At 37.5% G+C, this 20,686-nt stretch overlaps 1 protein-coding gene and 1 long non-coding RNA gene across 3 annotated transcripts in view; one reads left to right on the forward strand and one right to left on the reverse strand.

Annotated features, from left to right (window-relative positions):
• The window catches only part of LOC309871580 (uncharacterized protein), a gene marked incomplete at its 5' end in the record, with an annotated part of 709,738 nt that overhangs the window by 587,024 nt on the left and 102,028 nt on the right, over nucleotides 1-20,686 (forward strand). The window contains 2 exons of one of the 2 annotated variants that reach the window (XR_014315356.1): nucleotides 3,341-3,564; nucleotides 3,703-3,771. Of the gene's footprint in view, nucleotides 1-3,340; nucleotides 3,565-3,702; nucleotides 3,772-20,686 lie in introns of those variants that run through there. The other variant, XM_082744737.1, reaches the window with a different exon arrangement.
• Nucleotides 1-20,686, reverse strand: part of LOC309871618 — a 110,795-nt gene that overhangs the window by 29,322 nt on the left and 60,787 nt on the right. The window contains exon 2 of the long non-coding RNA XR_014315381.1: nucleotides 11,238-11,313. This is a non-coding gene — a long non-coding RNA (uncharacterized lncRNA). The remainder of the gene's footprint in view (nucleotides 1-11,237; nucleotides 11,314-20,686) is intronic.

Raw genomic sequence — 20,686 nt, forward strand, 5'->3', positions numbered from 1 at the left:
GAAAAAGACTTTGGGGAATAGCGAAACAGATATGAGCTACTACTGCAGGGAAAGATTCCTACATGGCCTAGGGTTTATTTGGACTTTGAATACAGAAGATGAGGATAAAATACGAAACAGCTTGGTATGTGTCTAGGCATGTATGCAATAGGAAAATATACTATTCATAAAAGGTAAGTTGATTGATGAAAAATAAGGGAAATAAGTTTAGAGAGATGCTGCCTTGGAACTAGATTTTGCAAAGCCCTGGGAACTAAGCAAAAAGTTACCTAGATTTGGAAGCTCCAAGGACTTAATGCAATAAAGCCATATAGGTTCTAAAACCAGGCACATGAAACATGGTAAAAGCGAAGCTGGAGAAAGGTTATTCCAGCAGAGATGTTGTGGATAAAGATAGCAGATCAGGGGGCACCTGGGTGGCTCATCGGGTTAAGCCTCTGCCTTTGGCTCAGGTCATGATCCCAGGGTCCTGGGATAGAGTCCCACATCAGAGCAGAGAGCCTGCTTCCCCCCCCCTCTCTGCCTGCTGCTCTGCCTACTTGTGATCTCTGTCAAATAAATAAATAAAATCTTAAAAAAAAAAAAGATAGCAGATCAGATCATCTTCAAACCAATTTCATTAATGCAAGTGTCTAGGCATTAATGCTGGAACATTTTTGGAAAGCAAATGTAAAGATATATATATGACATTTTATGAATATCATCGGGGATATTTAGATAATAATATTACTAACAAATATAGCAAAGGTAACATGGAAGATAATGAATCATTTTTTAAGTGAACAAAGTTTAATTTAGTGCCATATATGCCAAATATGATGTGACAACAGTATAATACTATAATACACACTTACATAATAAGTATGTTATATTCCATTTGAAAGCTGTTTCCCACTATATATATTATTTTACCAAAGAAATTATCCATTTCTGCTGGACAGGATCTCATCTCATATTTCTCATACATTATAGAGCCTACCATTATGAAGGACATAAATGTGGCATTTAATAATATGAGAGACTAGGGACTCTGAAAAACAATCTGAGGGGTTTGAAGTGGCAGGGGTGGGGGTGGGAGGTTGGGGTACCAGGTGGTGGGTATTATAGAGGGCACGGATTGCATAGAGCACTGGGTGTGGTGCAAAAATAATGCATACTGTTATGCAGAAAATAAATTTAAAAAAAAAAATCTTATTGTCTGGTGAAATAACTGAGGCCAGAATTATCAGAAAACTAGCTTGTCCTAAAAGGAGTCAGCAGTGAATAAGAATAGAATCCACTTTCCTTCATTGCTCTGTAACTTCCTAATATTGATAGAGTGGGAAAAGTTCCAAAGAGTACCATGTCATTCTACATAATAAAACAATGAATCACTTTATCTTGTGATACTCAGTAACACATTTTATGGATCTAAAACTTCAAGGGAAATAGTGCAAAATCTTATGTTTCCTGTCCATTTGGGTGTGTTTCTCACTTTAAAAAAGGTGATCTTAAGAGGGGGTAGTGGGGAAAGGGCAAGAAAGTAAACCCCTTGAATCTTTCATAAGTGTATTTACTTCACACACAAAAAAGAAAAATAACTTCAATTCAAGAAAGAGAGAAAAAATGTTTGAATTCCCCTTCCTTGACAAGATCCAGGGCTTTCCTATGAGAGTAAAATGCACATTTACAGTAAGTTTAGGTTTGAGGGTAGAATTTAAAGGTTTTGTCCATCAACATATCATAATGAATGGAGGTGACAGGTGCATAATGGCGCTTATTTGAGCACCTTTGGAAAGAGCAGGGGAGACTTTGCAGGGCAGTAAGGGAGTTTAAAAATTTAAGAATGTTTCCTTAAGGATGCTTCTCTTTTCAACAAGAAACAACATCTACTCAAAATAAGTTGGCAAATCCGTGTTCAGAATCTACGTTGATGCTCCAATGTTCCAGAATGGTTAAGGAAGGAAAGAGAATCTCAAGGTCACTGGGAATAGTCTGTAGAGTATTCTTATAGGGCTTATCTGTGCTCACATGCCTAATTTTTTTCCAAGTGCAAAGAATGGCCACTTGCTTGAGACAGGCCCAGTGCCATCCTTTATTCAAGTTCCTTTATATTCCTCTTTTTAAAGAAGCTGTCAAGTTCTTTTTCTGCAGCTGACAGAAAAGGCCAAATCTGTGGTACAGGAAAGGAGGCGCAAAAAGAAACTTTTTTGTGTTGATGTTTTACTAAGTGAGCTAAGGAGAATTTTAGAATCATGTAATTTACTCTGGAGGCATTTACTGTACATAGCTATAGTGATGGTAATTTCTTTCATTGTTGAAGTGAAAAGATAACCATCAATCAGTTGTCAATTGGTCAATTGCAGAAGTGATGAAAAGAAACTGGTAGGAACAATCACTTCTGTGGCTACCTAGACCATTTGTAGGCTTAAGAAAACTATGGGAACTGGATTGCATTATAAAAGGGATTGGACCAGATTTTCAAAAAGGTGAATAGGCATAATTTCCTTGTAAAGGATGGCTTTGCGGTTACACATAATCAGGAAACGTATTTTTTTAAAAATGAAAAAAAATGGCATGGGATTAAAAAAGTGAAAATTTTGTTTTATTAAACTGGGTATCAGGTAAGTAAGCGAAAAAAATCTTTAATTCCAGTGTGTTCTTAGTGGAGGAAATAAATATAACTTACAGTAACATGAGACATGTATTTTAGAACAAAGTAATGATTGTATTCATGCCTTAGTCTCACTATTGGCACTTTAAAATAAATAACTTTCCAGGTATTTGTCATAAGAAACTAAAAGTCCAGACTAATTTTGAATACTATTAAGCAAATATCTACACATAATTTAATTTTTAAAATGTCTGGTAACTCACATAAATGTTAGAATAAGTTTTAAAATCATTAACTTGCATAAAAGGCAAATGGGCAAATGGCATTTTGAGATCTAGTGTTATACGCAAGATTTCATTTTAATTTATCCTATTTTCCTAAGAGTTGCAATGATATTGATTTATTCTGAGAGAGTTCCCCCCACACACGGTGATTTTTTTTTTTTTTTTTTTTTTTTTTTTTTTACTGTGGTAGGTAATAAAAAGGATTACAGGCCCCCAGAAGGATGAGATATCATCAGTTTGTAATCCAGCCCATGGTTTCCTAGATACCGTATTGTCTATTCTGTTCCGCTATGTGAAAAATGTTGAATATCAACAATGGGTTTCAGTGCTGTATTGTTGAGTTTTGTATGAACTAATCTAGCTTCACTAAGGAAAAAAAAAAAAAAAAAGAAAAGAAAAGAAAAGAAAGAAAGAAGAAAAAAAAAGAAAAAAAAAAGAACCACAGCTTTGGACAAAAGTCTATAGCCAGTGCATTTGAAACTCCCCTTGCACAAGGGCTGACTGTAGCTGGGGGAAGACAGTTTACTCATTTGCGCTCTCCTTTCATGCAGTCAGCTGGCCCTCTTCTCAGGTGTACATCACCTATTATCATTTCACCTTGTTTTGATTCTCTGATGAGGAAAATCCCAGGACTTATCAGCTGGGATAGGCCTCATTTGCACGACAGCCCTGTTCAGTGTTTGGAAGGTAAGCTATTTGCACAACTTCTCTGCTGTAGAGTGCTGGCCTAGCTCTAGAACTTTGCAGCATATCATTTATTTTTAACTTTTACTTTTTCTTCTCTTTTCTTTCTTTCTTTCTTTTTTTTTTTTTTTTCTGAGAAAGAAAGCCTGACAGGTTTCTCCGGAAAAGTGGCCATCCATGGAATGAATGAAATGTTCCCTTTCTGTTCCAGTAAGTAATTGACTTGTAACTAAAAATTGAACTGGCTGCTATGTCAAGTGCAATGTGAGCCGTCGCTGGCACAGGTGTTGCTTACTCTTTAGCCTGGAAAGAAAAGGGGCTTAACCTGTGATTAAATTTCAAGTCAATTGACCTCAACATGATAGTACATAATTCTCACTTGCCTACCGAATGGCCTGAGTTCTCATTTTGACCCTGTTTCTGGCACCTGTGTTTTTAATGTTTGGTGTAGTAAAGCTAGAGTTGTTCTTTTGGTTAGAAATAAAGTGGGTGGAGAACAGTTCTAAGTAAATAACAAGTGATGGTCAGCCGACAAAGTCTTTCATCCAGTGCTCAATGTGTTCTATTTTTTTTTTTTTAATGCAATAACTCTTAAGTTCATGTAAACTATTACTCAAGCTTTTATTTTAAAAAGTATGGATTCATGGACAGCCATTTTATTACTAAGGACACTCACTAAATCCAAATCAGTGAGTTAAAACAAGCAAAGGATGTGAGGATTATGATGCTAAGGGCTTTCAAATGCTTCATTTTGATTATTCAACTGCCCATAGGCTTTCTAAATTTGCCTTTTATGATTTGTCAGCCTAGGAATGAAATAGCAGCATTGTTTTTCTCAGTTTCTGTAAAAAAAAAAAAAAAAAAAAAAAAAAAAGACTGTTGAACTTGAGCAAGATGACCTTTATTTGAGTTTTGGAGACAAACCTATATATATACCTACTTCCCCAAAGCAAAATAAAAATCATTGACATCTAACATTGCCATTTATACTTGAAGCTATTCTCTGTTCATTTTATGTAAAATGGTTGCATGCTAAGAATTGGTCTGTGAGATGAGAGCAGTCATGGTCTGTTGTTTTTTCTTCCTCACTTCCTTTTTAACCTGAGAATTAGAAGAAAATGCTGATGATGCTTGCTTAACCCTGCTTTTAGTGCCAGGCTGTGACCAGCTCTCTGTGAAACCATTTCTGACCCTCTGCTTGCAGTGGTGAGCTTGAATTTTTCCCCTTCCTTGCCCATCACTGTCAGTCAATTATAGGATTGAACTGAACCAGAAAATCTGGTACAGTCTGGTAATTAGTACAAAGGGTTTCCAGTCTAGTGTAAAGACGGAGATGCAAGAGCCCCAGCAGTCACAGAAATCGTTTTGATTGGCCATGGACACTGCCTTTTAGTGCTGCTCGGTGACTTCCTAAAGATATTGCCTCCTACCCTACAGGTCTTCTCCTTCAAGTACATTATGGACCTTTTTTAAAGTCATGTGTGTGTATGTGTGTGTGTGTGCGTGTGTGTGCGTGCATGCGTGCGTGTGTGTGTGTTTCTTTTTTTAGATCCAACTTCTCCATTTTTAGTCTGTCATTTTTGCCTATCAAACAGACACATTTTGACTTGCCCAACAAAGAACCAAGTTATCAACACTCACAGAAACTGACATTTTTAATTCAGGCTTCATTATGTCTTTGAATTATGACAGTGAAGTACAAAGACATTTTAAGAGTTTTTTTCATTGTTTTTTTTTTTTTTAATCCAGCATTGGGATGTTTATCTTTCTTGAGTATTCATATTTCCTTCTCTAGCTTTATTCTCAGTAATATATAATTAGCATTATCAAAACCATCAGCTATTATCCTTTATGACTTTTGACCTTTGTTTTTTTAGTATGTCTCAAGCTCACATTCTCTAAAATAAGTAAAAACTCCTTGAGAGATTTTAATGAAATATCTTAAGGTTACAAAAACAATAATTTAAAGGGTGAGCACCTTTTAAACAAAAACAATAAAATAATTTAAAATGTGAATCTCTTTTAAGCATGCCTAGGCAAGTAATGGATTATATGATAAAACTATAGCAACAAGATAAATTTCAGAAAAAAATATTTTATAAATCAAACTTGCATTTGATGATAAGTGCAATTTTATAGCCTATATTTTAATCACACATTTTTAACCACTACTTTGCAGTTTGCACTACATTTTGGCTTATTATCAATGCTATTTTGGGGTAAATTATATTTTTTTGCAGAAGCAAACATCCTCTTTGATTACAGATTACAATCACTCATTAGTCACACATTAGATACAATGAAAGCGTTTGGTAACTTGTCAGTGTAGCAAATGACTGCCCCAAAAGATAGACATATGTATCTTTAAGGACAAATTTAATTTCTGACACCCTGTACAAAATTGTAAAAGCAAAGTGTCCAAAATAATAGGAGCAAAAGAAAGCACACAATTTTTTATTTCCATGGATGCTATCTTTAGAACAATCTGCATGATGATTTTGGTTGTGATGCTTGTGTGTTGGGAATCTTCTAACGGACTCTTTATTTACCCACATCTTAATATAGCTTTAAATATCTGTTTTATCCAATGTACAATCTTAACAAAAGTAGTTATGTTACCACGTCTGGTACTGATTTTTACATGTCTGACTTTGCTATTAAATTTCAAGAAGGTTAATATTGCTTTTGTAACCCTGTCATGAGTAATGCATTTTCCCAGTAAACATGTCATAATTTTAAAAGCTGCTCAAGAAGCAGTGTTTTTGTTGAAATAGTTTTGCATTCATTTCTCTATTGTTTTTTAACCATAATATAGTGTAATGCTTTGAAAAGAATACGCATATTTATGTAATTAACACTTTTTGTTTTTAGCAAAACCTTGCCCATTAAAAACTAAGAAGGGCTGAGAAAACCATATAAATGGGCAACTTTTCAATGACAATATTTGCATTCAATTTTAAATTACCATCAAGTCTATATCTTGAAATGTATCCATAAAAGGAGTGAGGGAAGAGTATATTCTGGTAATATTTTCTCTATTTTATTTTTTTAATCTAAAATAAATGTTGACATTCAAAAGGTGCTTGCCACGCATAGTATGGCAGGGTTCTATATTCTAGAAGAACTGAATTCTCTGGGGGTCAGTATAAAATTAGAAGCTTAAATATGGACACATAAGTACTCTTTTCTACTGCAGTCTTAATTCCTGGTGGCAGAAGTAAGACTTGGAAAGAATCCTAAAGATTAGCTAAACTCATGGTTTTCAAACTGTGTTCCCCTGAGCTGTTAGGCTCTTTGGGGATACTCAGGGTCATAAGGCCTCCCGCTTGGCCTCCCATCTTCTTGAGACCAGAGCATCTCTGCTTTTATCTGCTGTGACTATTAGAGTTCCTGGGAAGAAGGGAATCTCATGTTGGAGACAAAAAAGTAAAAAATTGTTGACTGAGGCCATCTTATAGATAAAGAAAGCAGTGTTTACTTAGGATGCGGTGCTAAGTCAGTGACAATGTCAGTTTTGTATCCTGGTCTCTTGTCTCTTGGTCTCAAGTTCACCCTACTAAATTACAATAAACTTTCCCTATACGTACAGTCACTGGTCTTTTTATGTAGTCATCCTGAGCTATATTACTAAAAACGCACACTAAGAAATCCATAGCCCCATGTTCAAAATCAAGATGTTATGGAGGATAGAGTATCTAGGTAGTGAATGCAATTGAGCAGCATGTCGACCAAAACCAAGCCATTTAATCCTGTTAAGTTTGGGTGTACCATTACAGCCCTTAGGTAAAATACTGATTCACTTATTACTTAGCAAAATAATATTTAGGGAGTTTTTTTTTTTTAATTTTTAGTTGTGGTAAAAAAAAATACATGATATACAACTTACTATCATAATATTTTTAAGTGTCAAGTTCATAGTGTTAACTACCTGTACATTCCATTATTGTGCCTGGTGATATCTTTCTCAGTGGAAAAAATTACTTGGGACTTAAATCCAAAAGAAAGATGATTTAAAGAATGTAAAGCTGAATTAAAATGCTACTTTTCCCCAAGACATATTTTATAGTGTTCCATAAGCTGTGCCAACTAAAAGAGGAATATGGTCAAATAAATTTTTTTAATTTTTTAATTTTTTTATAAACATATCATGTATTATTAGCCCCAGGGGTACAGGTCTGTGAATTGCCAGGTTTACATACTTCACAGCACTCACCACAGCACATACCCTCCCCGATATCCATAACCCCACCACCCTCTCCCTACCACCACCCCCCCCCCCGCCCTCCTCAGTTTGTTCTGTGACATTAAGAGTCACTTATGGTTTGTCTCCCTTACAATCCCATCTTGGTTCATTTATTCTTTTCCTACTCAACCCCCCCACGTTGCATCTCCACTTCCTCATATCAGGGAGATCATATGATAGTTGTCTTTCTCGAATGGTCAAATAATTTTTGTAAATGTAGCATGCTATGTTCCTCCCTGTGAAATTCACAGGGAAAATTTGTATTTGAAAAACTCTGAAAGATCATACTGTAAAGATCTCTTTGATACTACAGAGTATCCCAAACTAATTTTCCATAGACTCTCTCTTTCTTTTTTGGAAAAAAAAAAAAAAAATGATTTTTATTCTTCAGAGCTGATGTTTTGTAGAACACATTTTTTAAAATCTCCTCTAATAGAACTTTGGCAGATTAAATCAAGGCAGGGGGAGACCTGTAAGGCAATCTGCATGTGGCTCTGATTTACCAATTCTTTATCCACATCTTGTGGATAGAATATTAATGGATATCCCATTAGTTCAATCATTCAACAAATATTTAGGCACAGTGTTAAATGTGCCTAAATGCAGTACTGGGTAAATGTATCAGGGCCCCTGACCTTACAGAGTTTACAATCCCATTGCCTAAAAAAGAAAAAGGAAATACAAGGAGCAAACGCAGTATTTGCTATTTCTGACACTCAGTTTATCTGGTTGTTTGTTTTGTTTTCCCTATTCTAAAATGAGGAAAGAGGAAGGGGGTGGGGGGAGCAGAACACCAGTCTTGAAGTTTACAGTTTGCTCTTTGAATAGAGATATTCCAGATTTGCCTGAGGTCTACTTATGCATCAGCAATTGATCCATGATAATTCACTAGTAATCCAAAGATGGGCTTCTCTTATTTAGAAAGAGGGAAATGGGAAAGAAAAGAAAGCAAGAGAGGAAGGAGGGAATGTAGGAGGGAAAGAAAACAGGGTTTCCTAGTCTTTTCTTCTAGTGTAACTCCTTAGCTGTTGATGTTACTTACCTTCCACACAAGATTTCTTTCCAGTGTCAACTGAAGACTGGTCATTGGTCTGCGTGTCATCATTATTTTTCTGATAATTCAAAGCGTAGCTCTCTAGCACTGTCAGCTCGTGGTAGTAACCATGGGTCCTACCTCTGTTAGGAAATATTTTCTCTAATTAGCTATCCAAGCTTCTCTCTAAGGCTTTGACCTTTATGCTGAAAATTTGTGCCTTCATGTGAGCAGCACATGTCTCCTAAACAAAAGACCAGCCCAGAGGCATGAACATTGCTTGGTTCTCCAGACGTGTCCCATCCCTAGGATACTCATACAGATCAACTGGACACAGTCCAAAAGATATTCCTGAAAATTTCAAGAAAAGCCCCACCTTCTTAGTAGACCATGCCTTCATGTCCCTTTCTCTTGTATGGAAGTGAGTGACTTGCAGGCTAATTCCTGTATATACCACTTGAAAAGAAATGTGGTAAAGGTTACCGGCCTTTGGTCCCAGAGATTTGAGAAGAGAAGGGTGCAAAATTGAAGAGAAAAATTTAAAAAGAGAATTAAATTGAAGGAAGAGAAGGAAGACCTTTTTTGGTGGCTATGGTTTCCTGGCTGTATGTGCTGACAGGGATGTGTCCCAGGTGATTGTCTACGTGGGTCCTGAGCTGAATCCTCTGGAACACTGCAACTTCATTTTGCTTTTTCTCTCCTGCCAGTCCCAGCTTTTCCTTCAATGGGAACAATGTGAGATAAGATCATTATCAGAATACAATGAGGAAAGGAATTAGGAGAGAATTTGGGATTTTCAAATTAAAATTAAGAATTAATGTTAGTCTATTTTCTTTTTCTAGTTAGCTGGGAATCCATTTTCCAATTCCTCCTCCTTTCTGTCATTTGCCTATTAATAATACGGGTAGGCCAGGCAGTGCTTATCCTTTTTATTCCTTTTAATTAACTTTTTAAAATGACGTATGTTTACTTGTATGGATTTCTATTCTCTCTTCTCACCAAATCTGTTCGGCTTATTTTTTATTTACACGCCACTACCCACTGCTGTGAATTAACAATAACAAAAAATCTGCACTCTTCCCTTCCACCTCTTGAACTGGAGAAACAGTTAGCTAATAAGAGGCTAAATGAGCCTTAGAGTATAGAGAAGCTGGAATCCTTAAATTATTTAAATTGAAAAATGGCTGGTTTTACAATCAGAAAAACTCAAGTGGACCATAAGCCCTACTTGATTGTCCCCTCCTTATCTGGATGATCTTGTAATGACAGCTGGAGTTATCTGCCATCAGCATCACTGTCCACAAAAGCTTCTACTCTCTCTGCTCAACTCTTCAGCAGCCCTGGGGAGCTGGAGCTGTTTCAGGGGAGAGGGCCCTGGAGGATTGGAAACTTTATTAAAATGCAAAGCTGTCTCTAGTGACATAAAAGCTCAGTAAAAAGTGATGGATCTAAGACCACAGAGCCAGAAATGATCGACAGAATGAAAAACTGAGATTTCATATACTGACACCAAAAGGCTAGGGTCAGTGTAAAATAAAAAGCAACATGAAATAAAATAGCAGTGTAATATACAGAGCAAGAGATGGAGGGAAAGGAAAACACCACATTTCACCATGAGTAGTACGACAGAGGTCAGTGTCAGACTGGTCCCTTGCAGAATTTGCCCTCAGGAAGTAGCCCTTTGGCATGGATTGTGGGAAGTTAGGACAGCTGGCTGCTTTGAAAGGTTAAGGAAACACACACACACAGATATTTCTGATTTTCTCTTGGTGAGCAATTCATTCTCAAACTGTCGTCCATGAATTTTCGGAGACTCTTTGTTACTAATAGAATTATTACTACTAATAGACAGTAATAAGAGGCCATCACCCTTTGGCTTGAAATCTGGAAGTGGCCCTTCACTTCATTTGCCAAATAACCATGAGGAATCTAATCTTCTAAATATATTTTAAGTGTATTTGCCCAATTTGATCCATCGTTCTACAAAATAAGGTCTTAAATTTACTTGATACTTTGTCCATTTAACTTCAAGGATTCCATGTTTATTACTCACTAATAAGTTGGAATATTGAAATGAAAATTGAGGCACTAAAATATATAACAATTAAGTAATTTGTTGTAAACCAGGAAAATTAAAAACAAGGCTCACTTTCAATTTGAGTATACTAAGCTCTTCATAAATATCTCTTCCTTTATTTTGCTTCAAAATTACTTATTAGAAAAAAAATTACTCTGAGCGCAAAAAGTCATAATTATATTCAAAATACTTGGAGCTCATGAAAACCAAGGTAGTATGTTACCTTTTGTACTTCACAGCTTTGAAAGTATTTCTTAAGAAAGATTTGTTAACCATGCCATCACCACCTAATAACTACCAACAACCATTTATTGAGTGCTTACTGTATTTCTCCCCAGCTCTTCTCCCTTTTCCAAGCCTTGTCATCAAACCTCCTAATTTTCACTTCTGCTCAGGAACCTGGAAAAGGAAAAAAAAAAGCATTGGCCTCAATTACCCAACTGGTAATTACTCTTTTTATGCAACTAGAAAGTTTGGTTAGCAAATGAAAAGCAAAAACAAAAACAAAAACAAACAAACAAACAAACAAACAAAAAACGACTAAATGAAGTACCCCATTTCTTCAAATTCAGCAGAAGACATTAAGAGTACTGGTTGGATCACAGTTATTCCAAGTATCAGTAGAACACCCGCCCCCAAGTACGTAATACTTTTGTCCTTATTTTTCCTAAAAATATTGTTTACACTTGACGTGTTTATAAACCAAATTTTTGTGATGAGAAAAGATTGGCAGAATTACTTAAGATGTTTTTTCCATGTTCAGTTAGGAGATGGCTTAAGATGTGACCTTGTAAACAAGCTTCCTTCTCCAATGTGAAAAAACAAGGTCTTCTCTGTCCCCCAAAAAGAGACAAGGCACCAGAAAACAGAGAGGCCCCTTTGTCCTGCCCTCTCCTCATCCCCATTAGTATGCACTGCTGCAAACTTGAGGCCCAGTGAGGAACTTCTTTGACTTGGGCGGTTGGTTTGTGCAAACTCCCAACCTTTGTTCCACAGGGACACTCATGTCAAATGATAGTCCCTCATAGGAACTGTAGGTCCTCCATGTTCCCTCGTTCAGGACAGTGTATTGTAGTGCAAGTGAGTGAAAGCAGTGCTATTATAAGGATAACCCTGAGCTTGCTGGAATTCATTCTTAAATAGGTTGTGTAGAAACCCCAGAGCTTTATTACTATTTCACATTTCTTTTTTTTTTTTTTAAGATTTTATTTATTTAACAGAGAGAGAGCACAAGCAGGAATAGCTTCAGGCAGAGGGAGAGGGAAAAGCAGAGTCCCTGCTAATCAAGGAGTCCAATGTGGGGCTCGATCCCAGGACCCCCTGGGATCATGACCTGAGCCGAAGGCAGACGTCCAACCAACTGAGCCACCCAGGTGTCCCTATTTTATGTTTCTTATAACATATTTCAATCACAGCTGATTATGACACACCAGAGATCATGACACTGGGGTTGAAAACTATCTACTTCATCAAATTGGCAACCAAAGTGGCAGAACTAATAGATGATAAGAGATGCTTAGATTCCTGGGGCCAACCCAAGGTCTGAGAGGGTGCTCTGAATCAACTCTGGTTCTTTGGAATCTTTGTGCAAATGACAGGACTAAATGGTACTGCTCTGCCCCTTTCAGCCTGGTGCCCCCCTCGCACCCAATGGGTTCAATAGCCTCGAGTTTATGGGGCAGGGCAGAGTATGTTTACATTAAACTAGGATTTAAATAAGCATAAGAAACCAAATACTGTTAACAACATGAAATTCATTTTATGGGTCATGATGAAATGTTTGTCTTTTTATTGGTTATGTTATTGGCATGTGTTAACTTGGACTTTACATTGAAAACAAAATTGGGGTGCCTGGGTGGCTCAGTCAATTAAGCGTCCGACTCTTCATTTCGGCTTAGGTCATGATCTCAGGGTCCTGGATTCCAGGCCCGAGTCAGGCTCCATGCTCAGCCGGGAATCTGCTTGAGGATTCTCTCTCCCTCTCCTTCTGCCCATTGCCCCACCCACATGCTTGCTCTCTCTCTCAAATAAACAAGTAAATTTTTTTTAAAAAAAATTGTTAAATAAAGAAACAGGCCAATACTGGGGGTGTCTGGCTGGCTCAGTCAGGGGAGTATGTGACTCTTGATATCAGGGTTGTGGGTTTGATCCCCATGTTGTGTAGAGATTGCTTAAAATAAAATCTTAAAAAAAAAAAAAAGAAAAGGCCAATAGTGATCCTATATCGCAGACAAGTTAAATCAGAATCTCTGAGAATGGGTCCTAGGTATCAATATTTTAAAGCTCCACAGATAATTCTGATGTGCAACCAAGGTTGAGAACCACTAGTCTAAGGAAGGGAAAAGGGTGGGAGAGGGAGCTCAGTCTAGAGAGAGATGCTAAAATTGTGGTGATACAGTTGTAACTGGTGTTATTTAGATTTGTCAGCCTGGTATTCTGAGAGCTGCTGGGGACACTGGAGATGGGCCTAACACATGTCCAGACAGTAGTCACTCCCTGCCTGTCTCTGTGCATCTGTCCTTGAAGCCTATACCCCTGGGAGTCAAGGACAAGAGAAGTGGTGACTTCTCCACAGCTACAGAATTGTCTCAGAACTGATTCAGTAAAACCTTTCTCTACTTCTCATTCTCTAGAGGCAGATCAAAGTAGAGAGTTCTGGGCCTACTACAAACTTCCTCAGAATAGACAGATTCAGAGCAGAGTTTAAAAAAAATAATATAGGATGTCTATTGTGAGTAAAGTACTGACTTAATCCTCATTACAACCCCATCAGGCAGGTATTAGATGTGCCTCCATTTTACAGATGAAGATACTGACAAACAGCCACGTAAGAGGGCTGCCCTGAGGTCATACAGCTAATGTATATCTAAGTCTGGACATTTACTCTAAGACAGATGGAAAACTGACCAAGGGTCACCCTCGCTATTCATGGACAGCTGTCTGTGTCAAAAGAATCTTCCATTCATTAGATAGAGAATCAAATTAGTATGCTAATTGTGTTCTTTGCAAGTATGTGTAAGCAAGCATTATACTCACAGACATAGGAAAGAATCTTAGTATTCAGACACCAGTATGGTATGTGTCCTCTTTTGAAACATCATCACTAGTTCTCCTGACCCATTTATGTCCAGTGGAGTTTCTTTGATTGAAAAAAAAAAAAAAAGTGTTTGGCGTATGTAAGAGAACACAGCATATACATCTAAGCTCAAGCTCACATGAAACCTTTGGAAACTAGATATGTGTCCTTGTTACAACATTTCTGGAAAATGGAAATCCTCTTGAATTCATAGTGGTAGGAAAGGAAAAGAAAATTACATTTGGTTTGTTCTTCCTATGAAGCCCTAGAGTGGAATAGTGTCACTGGGATTGACATCAACTCTAAACATCTGGAGCCATCTGTTTCCTATTTTGTAAACTTCTTTCAACCAGAAATTGCTAGCTACCTAAAGAAACAGCCTAAGGTAGGATGAGCCCTCAGCCAGTTTGAAGAACGCCTATCTTCTGTTGACTCATCAAGCATTGCCTTGTCTCTATTACCTTAGGTTCTGTTGCTCTAGCTCCTTCTTCTTTAACCCTTTCCCAGCTTACTGCCACATCTTGTCCCTCTCCCTTTCCCTCTCAGCGACCTTATTCCCTGTCCCTCTACCCTCTGGGCCAAAACCTGCTCTCAGATCCTTCATTCATATGAAGGTAAAGGTGGTTGGTAACAGCTAAAAATAGTTATGATTTCTGGGGTGATAGGCACTTTAACAGAGATCAAATCCTTTAAGCTATAAGGGCAGTGTTCTTGTGACATAATTATAGGCAGTGTTTCTCTGGAGAATGATGATACCTCTCCAGCCTTGCCCCTCCCATGGCTGCCTGCTGTTTTCCTGAAAAGGTCAGTGCCTTTCATGTTTTTATTCCAAGTGCTTGGCATGGTGAACAGCATATTTGGCACTCAGTAATGAAGGAAGCGCTGGCCTGAGGAAAATTCATTGCAACAATAAAGATGCCTTGACACAGATGAAGGGGAAGATGTTGGATTCATTTTGAGACAAAATTCCATAGGAAGAAGCCAGAGAGAGCAATAAGAGGAGATAACCTAGTACCATCATTTGAACTCTCCAAGAAGACCATGTCAGTTTTAAGAGACTTCTGAGAATTCCAGCCATCCCTCAGATCTAGAAACCCGGTTTTACATAGCATCTCTGCTGCATTGCAATTTGTTGTTTTTGAGTTGCACACAAAGTGGGATAAAGAGTAAATGAGTCATTCCAAAAATATTTGTTAAGCACCTATTATGAACCAGGAATGCTGCTAGCTAGGCACTGTAGAGTTGCTGTCCTCATGAAGCGAACATTCTACCTAAAGAGTCTAATGTGAAAGCATTTATTATGAAGTTCGGGATTTAATCAGAGTCCTATTGAGTGCTGCAAAGGAAGATTGCAGGGTACTAAGAAAGCATGGAATAGAGGGATACGACCTAACACAATAGGTCAGGCAAAACTCCTCAGAGGAAAAAAAAAAAAGTCAGTTAAGCTTATTCCTGAAGGATGAGTGGGAGTTAGCTGGGCAGAGAATTCATAAAAGGAGTGGACATTCCTAATAAACATTTGATCCTGAGAATAGTCTTTGTTCCATTTCTTGATGTTGCCTGGCTAGAAAATATGTTGAGGTCTTTGAGAGTAGCTACTTATTCAATCAAGGCTCTGAATTCAGACAAAAGAAAATATTGGCGTAAAAAAAAGAATCATTTCCATAGATGTCAACAACTTCACGAAACACACACATGTGTACTGTGATCACACCCATTGCTCTTTTTCTGGGCTCTCACCTGGATTGTTAGCATGAATGCCCAGCGGACATACCCCAGCAGCACTCTTGAGGCCAGCAGCTTTCAAATTCCGAAATGTCCACAGACTAGACTGTCTGTATAGCTCTATCCAGAAACTCCGGGTGGAAGAAAAGAAGTTAGGAAAAAAGGAATGAGTCAAGGAACAGAAAACCTCAGAGAGGGCCTGGTCTATGCTAGCCTGGTCTGTCTGACCATCCCACCCTTCTTTTATTTAATATGGAGCCAAAACTTTATATATCTGCAAAAAAGACATTCCCAAGCTCATCGTGCCATTTTATACATCATCTTCCCTTGCTCCTATTCTTCAGCTAATGAAATTCTTTTTCCTAAAAACTCAGTTCTGGCATCTTATCCTCTTATCCCACTGTCCCAATCTAATTTAGATATCCCTCTTTTGTGCTCTCATACCATGCTGCGCTTTTATACCTTATCACAGCTATATTATAATAATTGATTTACTTATCTGACTTATCTACTTCGTGAGGGAGTAAGTTCCTTAAGGGCAAGACTCATGTTTTAATCATTTTCGTATCCCCAGTCCCTAGAAGAGTACTTAAAAATCCACTGAATGAATTAATGTTCATGCATGATAGTTACTTTTCCTTTCTTAACCTCTGGAGAGATGTAGAGACCTAGATTTTGCATATCTGGTAAATAAGCCTGGATTTGTATGTAGGAAACTTTTGACCCATGCCAGTCTGAAATTCTCCATTTGTAGATAAGCCTGTTGTAGTTACCTTAACTGGGCTGGTCTCTATAGCCTTTCTTTGAAAACATCTTAAGAACTAATAATAACAGGTATACATGGTCCGGCTTACCAGTACATTAGTTAAGAACAAGATTGGTTTTGATATTCAGCACTGAATAAGATAGAACCATAGGCATTTGTCTGATATTTTAGTCAATGCACTTTAAATAATTTCCATATTCATATTAGAAATGGCATCGTTTTGAAGCTAGAAGCAAGGAAAGTATTAATTGTACCTAGCAGGATATTGCCACATAGTAAGTACTTAAGTATTTATTTAATGAGAAAAGGAAAAGATACATTAAAACATAAATAATTGGATGCATTATGAATACAGAAAATTCACAAGAGCCCTCAAGGCATGAGTTACAATAAGGGACTTATCATTGGCAAAAAATGACAAAGCCATCAAACATAAAATATAAAAGTTATTGGAGAGGTGCCTGGGTGGCTTAGTCAGTTAAGGGTCCAACTCTTGATTTCAGCTCAGATCATGATCTCAGAGTCATGAAATCAAGTCCATGGCAGGCTCTGTGCTCAAAGGAGAGTCTGTTGAGATTCTCTTGTTCCTTCTCTCTGTGCCCTTACCCCAACTCGCGTGCTTTCGCTCACTCACTGTCTCTCTCAAATAAATAAATAAAATCTTTAAAAAATTATTTAAAAATAGAAGCTATTGGAAGATCACACCTTCCAACCAAACAAGATCCAAATATCATTCAAATAATGAAAAAAAAAAAGGCTAACCTGGAGAAGGCAAGTGTTTGATATATGAGGAGAATGTATTCTAAGCTCAAGAGAAATCCCCATACAAGCCAATCTTTCTTCTCATCCCTCCCTGCCACATACAACTACCACCCCCACATGCACAGGTCATGGGTGTCTTATCTCCTTGTTTTCCTGAAATAATCTGATTTGAAAAAGAAGATGTTTAGAGATGAGAGTTGGGGAAGAGAAAGTTTCCTTCAGCTGAAATTCTCCTTCCTTTCCTGCCTATGATTCTTCAAGGTAGGCATAATTCATTGCCACCTCCTCTATGAAAGCCTTCTCTGATCTGTGAGAGCCCCCAACTAATTGCCCATTTCCTCTGCTCTCCCTCTACAGCTTACCTCTTCCCCTCCTTTGCAACTTATTCCATGATCTTTTATTGTAGTTGCCTACATCTACCTATACCTGTCCTTCCTCGAGAAAAGGAGCTTTGAAAGAGGGGTTGTTTCTCATTTATCTTCATATCCCACTCTCCCTCTCGAGCTCTTTCTCCATTCCTAACCTCAAGCCTGGGAAAAAGTAGGAATGCGGATAATGTTTGTTGGATGAAGGCAGGGAAGAAGGAAAGAAGAAAAAAAAAAAAAGGAAGAAAGTTGATTTCTGGAGAAAAGAGCCTTTGCCTTCTTTCCTCAAAATAATATCTCTTTCTAAAATCAGGGCAGCCCGTTTCCTTTCCCTAGGCGGTAGGGTATGTGCCCTTCAACACCTTAGTTTGGCAAAGAGCCCAAATTCCATCTCCAACCAGCTGAGTCACTTTCAGTTTCTTTGTGGTTCATTCATGCTTTTCCCCTTCATTGACACATTAACATTTCATGGTGAGTGGGCCCTGTTCAGCTAGCGGCCCCTCTCAGCCCCCGCACCTCTAAGCTGTCCTCACTTCACTAGTTCCCAATTGCCTGCCTCTCGGGGGGCTCTGTCATTGTCAGCATATAGCTGGAGGAGCTGTTGGTTCGCTGTTGCCATACTTAAGTTTTCATTATTAACAACGCGAGCCAAACTCAGAATGAGAGCCCTCTGCCAGAGGCGATCTTCTCTTACGTGTTCTCCTCAGAAGTACCCTGGTTGTTTTAAGAAAATGAGAGAAAAATAGATAGTGAAAGAACTGGGCAAATCTAATATTTGCTTCATTTGGTATCCTGTCAAAATCTCTCATTTTTATTTTCCTCAAATACCTGTACAAATCTTACCTCCATGCCTTCTACAACCGGGACTTCTGAAGCATTTCTACTTCGATCTTGTTTTGTACGTCAGCTATTTCTACCCTAACCTCAAGACAAGCAATAATCCGTGAACAAATTTTAGTAATTAAAGATCTAACATCTCTAAGCATGGAATACAAGTTTCTGTTTATTGATTTTGAAAAGGAAATTGCATGTGTGTGTGTGCATGCGCACACACACACACGCACGCGTGTGTATTTGTTACAAGCTTAGCATTTCAAGATTTACTTTTGCATCTTGGGCCCTTAGTAGGTGCTCAATAACTCCCTGCTGACACAGTGATTAGTTTTAGTAGCTCCCTGTTATTTCCAGAGACACAGCATTTTCCAGACTTTTCTGATCAACAAATGAAATGTAGCTTTTCTTAAAGCTGTGGAAATAGAATAATTCATATTGCGAGGTTATTTATTACCAGCCAGACCCTCATCTTGCTCTACGGGGCTCTGATAATCACCTATTTCAGAAGCCATTAGCCTTCTGTGTGTTGCAAAGCACTCTTCACCATAACGTGTCTATGCCTTTGTATTCTAGGGGAAAGAATGGTGTGTACTGAAGTAACAGACCTCTGTTGACCAAGTAAGAAAGTCTTTGATGCACAAATAGTACATTTAACTGCTTTTATTTGATAGTGTTGAAATTAAACAGTGTATGGAATCCCTGCCCAGGTATGGAAATATATAAAACCTCTGAGAATATGTACATTAATTCAGATGCTTAAAATTATAGAAACACAGACGGATAAGAAAAATATGCATTGAAAGAATGTAACAATCAGGGCTTAGGCACTTACAGGAGGACAGCGGGAGTTGGATTTAACTTATTGATTTTAGAACCACCATGGAAAAAAAAGGCGAAATATTGCCTTTCCTGTTTTCAGATAATAATGACTGTTGTTGCAAATTATAAAATTTAATTAGCTATATAAATGCCAGAGGAACAAATAGTGTGCTATTGTCTTGATATCTTTCCAGAAATTAGTCTTTTAAAATAAATTTGCCATATTAATCATCTAAAAATATTTTTGATCACTGAATTAATAGTTTGCAGCCTGTTTTCAGGTACTCATTGCCATAGGTGATTGCTTCTTAATTACTACATGGGCTCTTTCTATTCACTCATATTAATTCATGTTTTCTGGCACAGTCCCAAAAGGCAGCCTTGCCCTATATCTTCTAATTACTTCTATAATTGAATTTGCCCACTTTTTCTAACCTATTTTTTAAACTGACTGTGTTTGTTCATGGTTTATTGTGTCTTTTTTGTGTCAGTTCTCTGCAAGCAGAATGTACATTGATTCTTTCCTCGTTTCTCATTAATTTTCAAGAGCTTTGCTGCATGTCTGTTTTCTCAGTCTGTCAGACCTATTGCTAAACCAAAAAAAAAAAAAAAAAGGACTCTTATTATTAAAGGTTAGGTAAAATAGACTGAAGTTAATTAATTCATTAGTAACTCTGAGCCAATTACTGAAGCCTTCTCTTATTTATATACTTGTTAACAAGACAGAAATGAGAAAGGCCAATTACAGGCACATGTCCTTCAGAAGTTCAGCAAACCCAGAGCTTATGCATTTATTGACACCCCTCCAAAAAATTTTCAGTTTATATATTACGTGGGTGACATTGCATTTAAAAATTATCAGCTAACACTCTATTCCATTCTAGTAATAAATTTTAAAAGATTTTACCCCCATCCATAGAAATCTTTAATAATATGCCTAATATTACTAAATTCTTCTAAAATCATCTCAAGGAGTATTGCTTAGCTTTAGCCATTACAAAAGTAGAAGATATTTGACTTGTTTTCTGATTTTATTATTCTGTACCTTCCAAGCTACTAAGGTTTTGATTCGTGAAATGGGATAATTAACTCGCAGATCTCATATATTAGAACCCTCTAAAGTATGTTTTACCTGATTTTTATTGAATGTGCCCAAACTTTACAATGTGTGGAAAGACAATTTTTCCCCAGACTTTTCCCAGAGACCAACATAAAAACTTTACCTGCCTCATCCCTACACACCACCTGTACTATACGTACTATATCCATTACCTCCCCTTCCCTGCTTGAGAAATATTTTGTTAAATTAACAGGGCTTTGGAGGGAAGGGGGCCAGTGATTGATTAGTTTCTATACATCTGCATTCTCTACATATGTTGCTGTCAGCGTGGAACCAACAAATCAAGAGTCAATTGACACTAATGT

Source organism: Mustela nivalis, assembly GCF_964662115.1.
Source record: "Mustela nivalis genome assembly, chromosome: 1".
Lineage (NCBI taxonomy): Eukaryota > Metazoa > Chordata > Mammalia > Carnivora > Mustelidae > Mustela > Mustela nivalis.